Here is a 9,590-nt window from a genome sequence, read left to right as displayed (position 1 = left end):
AGTTCTTAACCTGAAGCACTATTTCTGGGTTAGCAGAGTGTGTAACCTGAAGCGTATGTAACCTGAGGTACCACTGTATATTTAAGCACTTTTTATACATTTATAAACCAGATAGACAACCAGATAGATAGATTCAACTGGAGTTGAAACAGTATATAAACAAACATATTTAGTGTACAATTTTTAAAGCACAGATAAAAATAACATCTGTTCTGGACATACTTAAATGATCAAATAAGAGAAATATCTACATGGTGGCTCATTTAAAGTGGGATATGACCAATACTTTTCATTGTCATGCTATTGTCTTTTGTCCCATCATACCAGGTGGTAAATGCTTTGAGTGAATGGCTGCTATTGGCCATATTCAAATGAATGACCCTGGAATGACTCTTCATTGGCTGGAAAATGAACACCTATGTGCACATATTTTTAACGGAAGCTGTGGTAATGGATCCCTTTTTTGTTTCATATAGATATTAGTGATTGTGTGCTCTCTTTTTAAATGTTACTGAAATGATTGAGTTGGTGCTCCTAACTCATCACTTCATCACAGGTTAACTCAACCACTCTTTGGGATGCCAAACAGATGCCAATAACTGAAGGTTAGAGTTCATCACTGTTCGTGTAAAATCCCGTTTCTCATGATCAGCAGGTGATATTGTTACTGTTAGGAAATCAAAAAGGTTGGGTACCTATTGCCAGTGGACTGAGGTTTGGTTTTAGTCATTCCTACGTGAAAAAAAAGCCATTTGAAGGAAGAAAAATAATTCCACTCAAAGATGAGGCAGCCTTTACCAGATGTAACTAGTTGCCTGAATTAATGAGATCTTGTCTAGGAACAGTCGGCTGTAGTAGAACGTCTCCAATTAAGTGATAAAGACTAAGGTCATGATGACAGAAGAATGCTGGTACTAGGGACTTCCAAAAAGAAAAGAAAAAACCACAATGCTGACAATGAACCTTTTCTTCCAAATATGAGTGGCTAATTGCCATTGCAATAGTCCAAACGTGTAGACACCCTTCTTGCTTAAGTTAATATGTACAAGAACAGCAAAGGCTGTTTATACACTGGAGATGAAGAAACACTCTAATTCTAATCTGTGTCACTTTCCATGTGGTCCAAGAAAACAAAGGAGGAAAGAGAAAAATGGAACAGCTGAAGCCCAGGTAAGCTCCAATGCCAGTGTTGGGAGGGTGGCAGTGACCTACCATACTGGCCACTACTAGTTCTTAAATAAACATTTTCTGCTTCTAAATGCTGCCCTTTTATTGTTTTCACTTGCTCACAGCAGCCAGATTATGATGCATTGCCCCGTTAATTGCTCCTTGACTAGCTTTCCTCAATTCTTCATTATTATGAATTTTCTGTTCCTGGCAGTGGGACGGTAGGAGGGAAATGTGTTCCAAGTTAATCAAAATTCATTTTTTATACATTAACCCCCCCTCTCTCTGTGTGTGAAATCAGTAACATTAGACACTCCTGCACAGAAACTGAAACTAAGGGACATTTAAAAGTGGCTATTTAAGGGAGGAAATTTTAGACTACCTCTGGTTAAGAACTTAATTCGTCCTGGAGGTCTGTTCTTAACCTGAAATTGTTCTTAACCTCAGGTACCACTTTAACTAATGGTGCCTCCCATTGCTGCCGCACCGCCGCCGCGCGATTTCTGTTCTCATCCTGAGGTAAAGTTCTTAACCCGAGATACTACTTCCGGGTTAGCAGAGTCTGTAACCTGAATCGTTTGTAACCTGAAGCATTTGCAACCCGAGGTACCACTGTATTCATCAGCAGTCCCACTGCCATGCTCAATAAGGAATTGTAAATGTGACAGAACAGAAAGCTTTCAATGAAGGTTGAAAATGACTTTTGCCAAATGAGACAGGCCACCTTCACACCATACATTTATAGTACTATGATATCACTGTAAATGATGGCTTCCCCAAAAGAACAGCTCAGGACTGCAATCCCTCAAGAACCACCGCTTCTCATATGAACCTTCCTGGTCCCTGAGATCATCTTCTGATGCCCTCCTTCGTGGTCTGGAGGGTGGCAACACAAGACGGGCCTGCTCTGCTGTGGCTCCCTATCTATGGAATGCTCTCCCCAGGGAAGTTTGCCTGAATGTGGATTAAAAGCCATATAAGGAAACTTAGTAGTGTCAGTTGAGAGTAGTGTCAGTTGAGTGCTGGTGGTTGCTAGGTTACGGAGGTCCTTGTGACACGCCCTTCATTGTGACACCTCCCTCTGCTGGCTCCTTGGTCGCTCGGGCTCTAGAGGCATAGCGATCTCCTTTGGTTTGATCATTCAGCGAGTGAGAGAGAAAGTGGATGGAGATGTAAGTAGACTTTTTCATCAGCATCTGCATTCTGTGCTGGTAATGCTCTACGGCAGTGCTAGGGAACGTTTCAAATAGGGAGGTCCTAAGGAAAAGCAGGACATTCCAGGATCACATCAGAAACTGGGACAGCTTCTGTAAATCTGGGACTGTCCCTGGGAAATGGGGGCACTTGGGGGGCCTGTTACCTGGCCTTTGACACCAGAGAGTTGTATTTTCAAGACTTGCCTTGTTGGCATCCAATGCCCTTTTGTGTTGCGGGGGGGGGGGGGAGGTTATTGGGTTGTTTTTGTTTTTATTATGTATTTTGTATTTTGATATTGTGATCTTACCCTGTGAACTGCCCTGAAACCTGTGGGTATAGGGCAGTATACAAATTTAATTAATAACAACAACTATAATAATTTTAGATGGTTGTAACCTGCCCTGGGACCTGCTGGTGAAGGAGGGTAATAAAATGAATAAATACCCAAGAGGTGATTTCTGGTTCAGCAATATAGGACCAAAGAGGCAGATAGTAGATTACATAGCTAATGCTCAGTAAATGCAGGAACAACGAAAGCTTGAATATAAAGGAATAAATTTCATTTTATGTATTTGTAAAAAGCTGAATGTGGATTAAAACTTAGCAACTTAGTAGTGTCAGTTAAGAGTAGTGTCAGTTGAGTGCTGGTGGTTGCTAGGTTGCAGAGGTCCTTGTGACACGCCCTTCATTGTGACACCTCCCTCTTCTGGCTCATTGGTTACTAGGGCTCTAGAGGCATAGCCGTCTCCTTTGGTTTCATCATTCAGTAAGTGAGAGAGAAAGTGGATGGAGATGTAAGTAGACCTTTTCATTAGCATCTGCATTCTGTGCTGATAATGCTCCATGAGAGTCTCAGGGAACATTTAAAAAGATTAAGATCAGGAATGATTTAAATGCTTCAGCCAGCCCTTCTGGGCATCTTTATGACTCCACCCACTGTTTTGTAACAGTGAAGGGAAGTGACTGTGGATTCTGCTTACACTTTAGGAAAAAGAAAACTAATAAGATATCATGCCTTGGAAAAGGGCATTTTTTTTAGGCTAGCAACAAAAGAGTCACTTGATAACTCACCGTGGGAGCATTTAAGCATGTCCTCTGGAGAGAATAATATATCTTCCTCCCCTTCCTGCCTCCCAGGGCCCATCTTTCAAAGGATAGCCAAGGTACAAAACCCTTCAGCATGCTGATGTTTCTTCTATAGTAATATTAGTATGTGGTATTTGATGTTTCTCTTTTAAACATCCCTTCTCCACACTAAGCAAACCCATCTCTTTCAGTGAGAGGATGAGAATTGTCTTATAATATCCAGAGGGTGCTATTCTGGCTAGAGTATTCAAGCACTCTCTTCACAGGATACCTATCATAATATGCCTAGGAAAGTGAATTCATCTTGAGCTTTGAATCGTGAATGTCCAAACCAGTTTAGGGATGTAGATCAGGAGAGTACTGTGAGTCCCATTTCTCACATTTTAGAGGGCCTTCTCTGCAGTGGCTCCCTGTCTGTGGAATGCTTTCTCCAGGGAAATTCGCCTGGTGCCTTCATTATACACCTTTAGGCTCCAGGCAAAAACGTTCCTATTTAACCAGGCCTTTGGTTGACCTGATTGACATCCTATACCCTTTTAAAGGTAAAGGTAAAGGACCCCGACAGTTAAGTCCAGTTGCAAACGACTCTGGGGTTGCGGCACTCATCTTGCTTTACTGGCCGAGGGAGCCACCGTTTGTCCGCAGACAGTTTTTCCAGGTCATGTGGCCAGCACGACAAAGCCACTACTGGTGAAAGCAGAGCAGCGCACGGAAACGCCGTTTACCTTCCCGCCACAGTGGTACCTATTTATCTACTTGTACTTTGACATGCTTTCAAACTGCTAGGCTGGCAGGAGCTGGGACTGAGCAATGGGAGCTTGGGGATTTGAACCGCTGACCTTCCGATCAGCAAGCCCTAGGCTTAGTGGTTTAGACCACAGCGCGGGGTGGGTGGGTGATTGTTTTACTGCTTTTGGTTTGATTTTGTATGTTGTGGTCTTGTTGTGAACTGCCCTGAGACTTTTGGGTATAGAAGTTGAATAAATGAATGAATGAATGAATGAATGAATGAATGAATAAACAAAGCATTGTGGGAGCTCTTGTTTGTTAAGGGTGCTGAGGGGACTCCTACTCCCTTTAGAGCTACAATTCCCAGACTTCCACGGGATGAGGGATTGAGTGTTAACCTACTCTTGAGGGGAATAAGCTTCTCCTACTGGCACAATTGGTTTCTGGACTTTGAACTGGTGTAGCGTCATCTCGCTTCTTTCCTCAGAGAGCAAAAAATGTATTGGTCTGGCCTTGTCGATGTGTAACCTGAGGGAGTACAAGGCAAATATGAGCTGTATCATGTGAGATGCATCGCTCAGGTCTAATAAGAGCTTCATCTGACGGCTTTACCACCATGTAGCATATTATTATTATTATTATTATTATTATTATTATTATTATTATTATATATACCACCCTATACCTGGAGGTATCAGGGTGGTTCACAGAACAAAATCAAAATATAAAACCACAAAATATGTAATCAAGATAAAAGCAACAACTGAATAATCCCGCCCACCGACCCACAGTTTAAAAGGGCATAGGATGTCATTCAAATCAACCAAAGGCCTGGTTAAAAAGGAACGGTTTTTAAGGAAGGATAACAACAGGAAGATTTAAAGAAGGAACTATTGTAAACTCAAGGCAGTAGAAACATAAGATGATTGGAACCCCACTGAACTTGAAGCATGGGAAGCCCCAACAAAAATTTATAATTTGGCAGAATATTCGGACTATATGATATGTATTTGTATAATTTGGAATACTTAATGTGATTTGATTGGATTGATAAAATGGAAAATTTAATAAAAATTATTTAAATAAACAAACAAACAAATAAATAAATAGGAACGGTTTTTGCCTGAAGCCTAAAGGTGAATAATGAAGACACCTTCCCATTGCCCCAAATCCTTGGTGCACAAATAAATAAACAAACCTGCAGAATGAAAAGAGCAGAAGCATAAAGGCTGGCAAGCAAGGAAACCTGGGCCAAGATAAATGGGGGTGGGAAGGGAGAAACGAAGCTATTACAGGCTGGGATTTTTTTTAGATCATTTCTCCCAGTGAGTTGCCTTAATTCCGAATGACAAGTGCTCAAGCCTCCCCAAGTGTACCTTAGGAGCTCAGCCCAAAGAACACTTAGGCGACATCAGCTTCCATTAACTCAATGGGACTTGCTTCCCAGGAACGTGTCTGTGATCAGGCTGAAAGGCAAAAACCCTCCAGTCGCATTCAAGGGTTGGTCTGCTTCTGTGAAGTCCTAGTAGATACGTTGTCATTTAAGGTTGTTAATACAGCTGATTACCATGGTTACCACACAGATGCATTATTCACCTTGTTTGTAATTTCAGCTGTACACTTAGGAAGGGAACAGGAGAAAGTCAGAAAGCACATTTGAGAATTGCACACTGTACTTACTTACTGGCCTCGTAGGAGACTGCTGGGGTTAAATTAGCTATTTTTTTCTCCAGAACTTTAGAGATGTAAAGTGCCGTTTAAGTGCCAGGTATTAGCATTATTATGGCTATTATGTGTGTACACAGGGGGGAAATGTACTATTTGCAAACTGTCAGATTTCTTGAAAATATTTCATTTGCTGACCTGTAGCAGAAATATTGTGTGGCTCCTTATTCACAGAGAAAAGGGTGTCTTGCAGACTCCCACCCTGTACCAACTTACCTGGAAGCAGTGCTATTTTTCTAGAAAAAGAGGTGCCAGAACTCACCATGAATGCCTTCCTTGTTCTCTTATACAGTGGTACCTTGGTTCTCAAACTTAATCTGTTCCAGAAGTCCTTTCCAAAACCAAAGCGTTCCAGAACCAAGGCGCGCTTTCCCATAGATAGTAATGCAAAATGGATTCATCCATTCCAGACTTTTAAAAACAAACCCCAAAACAGCAATTTAGCATGCATTTTACTATCTAACTAGACCATTGATCCATAAAATAAACAATAAACAATGTACTACAGTCACACAATCAATCAATCAATCAATCAATCAATCAATCAGTAGCTCAACTTGGTTCCACATAGTCACAAAAGCAAAACAAAAGCCACAAAAACACAAAATAAATAGCAAAAAACAGTGTAACACTCAAAACAGAAGCGCAACACTCAAAACGGAAGCATAACACTCAAAACAGAGCATGTTCGGATTCCGAAAAAGGTTCACAAAACGGAACACTTACTTGTGGGTTTGCAGTGTTTGGGTTCCAAGTTGTTTTGAGAACAAGGTGTTTGAGAAGCAAGGTACCACCGTAATTGTGGGATGTAAGAATCATGTGCAGTCAAACACAACATTGCTAGAGTAGACATGAAGGTTCTCTCAGTCCTCCAGCCAGAACTTCCTGCTTTCCAGGACTGAGACGAAACTTCCTATGTGCAACTTGAGATGGGCGTGGCCTCTCCTGAAGTAGAAAGAGCCAGAACCACAGACTGGTGACCATCTTGTCTCTCTCGTCTCTATCGATGTCATCTTAACAACAGCACTACTAAGATGCACCCTTGGCTCCAGGCCAAGAGAAGAAAAAGGGGGCTTTCTCCCATAAGGAGATAGTCACCACATTTAAACTATGTTCTAACCTTTTAAGTCTGCCTTCTGGGAACCTTTGTGTGAACAGATGATCACTTGTGAGTAAACATTTTATACTTTACAGAAGACTGTGTAGCGTCTTATTTTAGGAGGGATTAAACGGGAAAAATACCAGGAAATATTTACAAAGACTCTAACGAGTCTGAGCAAGCTATCTGCTGTGCGTGTGTTTAAAAAAAGTGGAATGTTAACTCTGCTGATTTTGTTGAACTTGTAAAGACAAGTTGGGAAAGGATATCTTAGACAATATATCCTCCCCCGCATCCCTAAACATTCCCACAGTAATGGCAATGGCGCCCACCTGAGAGGTGCCAGAACTGAGTTCCGGTGAGTTCCTGCTGAAAAAAGCCCTGTCTGGGAGTAAGCTGCAGTGAACTCACTGGTACTTACTTTTGAGTAAACATCCATAGGATTGTACTGCAAGACTGCAGTATCTACTTACCTGGGAGTAAGTATCATTAGACTCAGCAGAACTTAACTTCTGAGCAAATGTGTGCAAATATTCCCTTGCAATGAATGCAGGACATAATTCCAATGATTGCAGTTCAGGTCTCTTCCACTTGCAAATTATTTAGCATCCCTGAATATTGTAGCCAGAGTCCGTTAAAGCTGCAACTAAAGGGTCCAACATTCTGTCTCCGGTATTCTCTCTCGATAAGCAATCTTGGACTGCAGTGCCAGACAACACTTTTGCCTAAGGCCTCGCTGCCAAACAGGCTAGACAGTACTGCGTTAGATTTATGTGGTATCTGTTTCACCTTCCACTCCAGCGATTCTCTCTGATGATGACAGTCCTGTATGGTTGCAGAGAAAGTCACCCCAAAGCAATCTGTTTTTTACTTGCTGACTTAAAAAAAAAGCGACCCCCTCCCACACTCTGTAAATCTTTAACAATAATGTTATGCAAAGGATGGTGTCTGTGTGTGTGTGTGTGTGTGTGTGTGTGTGTGTGTATTGCTAGATGCACAATGGTCTGGAGGGGAAGGGGTTTTCCATCCTGGATACAGCCATCTGAACAAAATCCTTGGTCTTCATATGTAATGGAGGGGAGGGTCACATTGTTGACTTAGGGTAAGATTCAGCTGGGTCCTATTCAGAGTAGACCTACTAAATTCAATGCACTTAAAACAAACCATTACAACACAAATGATCACAGTAAGAGCAGCAGAAAACCCAACAACACAAGATGATGTCCAACTAAATTATTCTCAGATGGAGAAATTGGTGGACTTCACCCCATTTTATTTATTTAAAATTAAAACAAATAAGCAGTCTAATTATCAATGGGGGAAATGTAGGAAGATCACAATCCTGTTATCCATGCTGTGAATATTTGCATTTGTAGCTTTCAAGCCTCACCCACACTACCTTCATCAGGGGGAGAAATTTGATTTGTTTTGCATTTAAAGCTGAATTTATCAAATCCACACATTCAGAAATAATATGAGAAGAAAACACAGCCATCCTTCAAAAATTGCACCCCTCCAAATCTTGTGATACATTTTTTGTCCAACCAACCAATGCTACAAAAATGCATACATTTGGTAAAAGTGAACATATCCATAAAAATAACGTGCAAGTGCACTTTATATTAGGAAAAAATTGTTGCAAAAAATGTACACATTGCCCAAGACTGCATACAAAAATGTGTTTATTAGAAGAAATTAGCAGTAAAATGCTGGTTAATTTTCATGAGTATTTTTAACTCTGCAAAATTATTGCAAAATGTGAATTTAGGTATGGAAAAATTAGAAGCAGAGAGAACTGAAACTCACTGATTCTCACATCCCTACTGAAGAGCAATATGTCATGCAGTGTCAGCTCCTAAAGTATATGAGATATCTTGTGTTCTTTCTCGCTCAGAATATAATTATGTTTTTACTTGATCTTTGATGAACAGGACTGTCAAATACTCAGCCCCACATCAGATCTCCACAGGGAGGCTGACGGTTATGATGCTTTGTCTGTAAGGCAGACTTGGATTGGACAGCTTTTCCAGTACAGGACACCTTCAAATAGAAGACTATCATCTGAAAGCCTTTCAGACAGCCCTTCTCTATAAATTAGGACACGGGTATTGTCAATCAGAAGGTCGGCGGTTCGAATCCCCGCGACGGGGTGAGCTCCCACTGTTTGGTCCCAGCTCCTGCCCACCTAGCAGTTCGAAAGCATGTCAAGTGCAAGTAGATAAATAGGTACCACTCTGGCGGGAAGGTAAACGGCGTTTCCGTGCGCTGCTCTGGTTTGCCAGAAGCGGCTTAGTCATGCTGGCCACATGACCCGGAAGCTGTCTGCGGACAAACGCCGGCTCCCTCGGCCTATAGAGCGAGATGAGCGCGCAACCCCAGAGTCATCCGCGACTGGACCTAACGGTCAGGGGTACCTTTACCTTTACCTTTTTATTCTAGGACGGGGCTGGGAAAGGGTTGTAGTCCAAAACAGCTGAAGGGAACTGGGTTGGTGAAGGCTGGTCTTGGATGTGTTTGATGGTCTCTTATCAACGCTATAAGCTTCAACGAATTAAGCATATCAGAACCGTCTTCTTCACACCCCCAT

General features: G+C 41.7%; 1 long non-coding RNA gene across 1 annotated transcript in view; it reads left to right on the top strand.

Annotated features, from left to right (window-relative positions):
* Positions 1–2,171: 2,171 nt before the first annotated feature.
* LOC310759881 overlaps positions 2,172–9,590 on the top strand; it is a 74,102-nt gene continuing 66,683 nt past the window's right edge. The window contains exon 1 of the long non-coding RNA XR_014546605.1: positions 2,172–2,378. This is a non-coding gene — a long non-coding RNA (uncharacterized lncRNA). The remainder of the gene's footprint in view (positions 2,379–9,590) is intronic.

The sequence above is a fragment of the Podarcis filfolensis genome (genome assembly GCF_964270895.1).
Source record: "Podarcis filfolensis genome assembly, chromosome: 3".
NCBI classification, from domain to species: domain Eukaryota; kingdom Metazoa; phylum Chordata; class Lepidosauria; order Squamata; family Lacertidae; genus Podarcis; species Podarcis filfolensis.
Note: the sequence above shows the minus strand (reverse complement) of the source record. Positions and strands in the feature narration are given on the sequence as shown.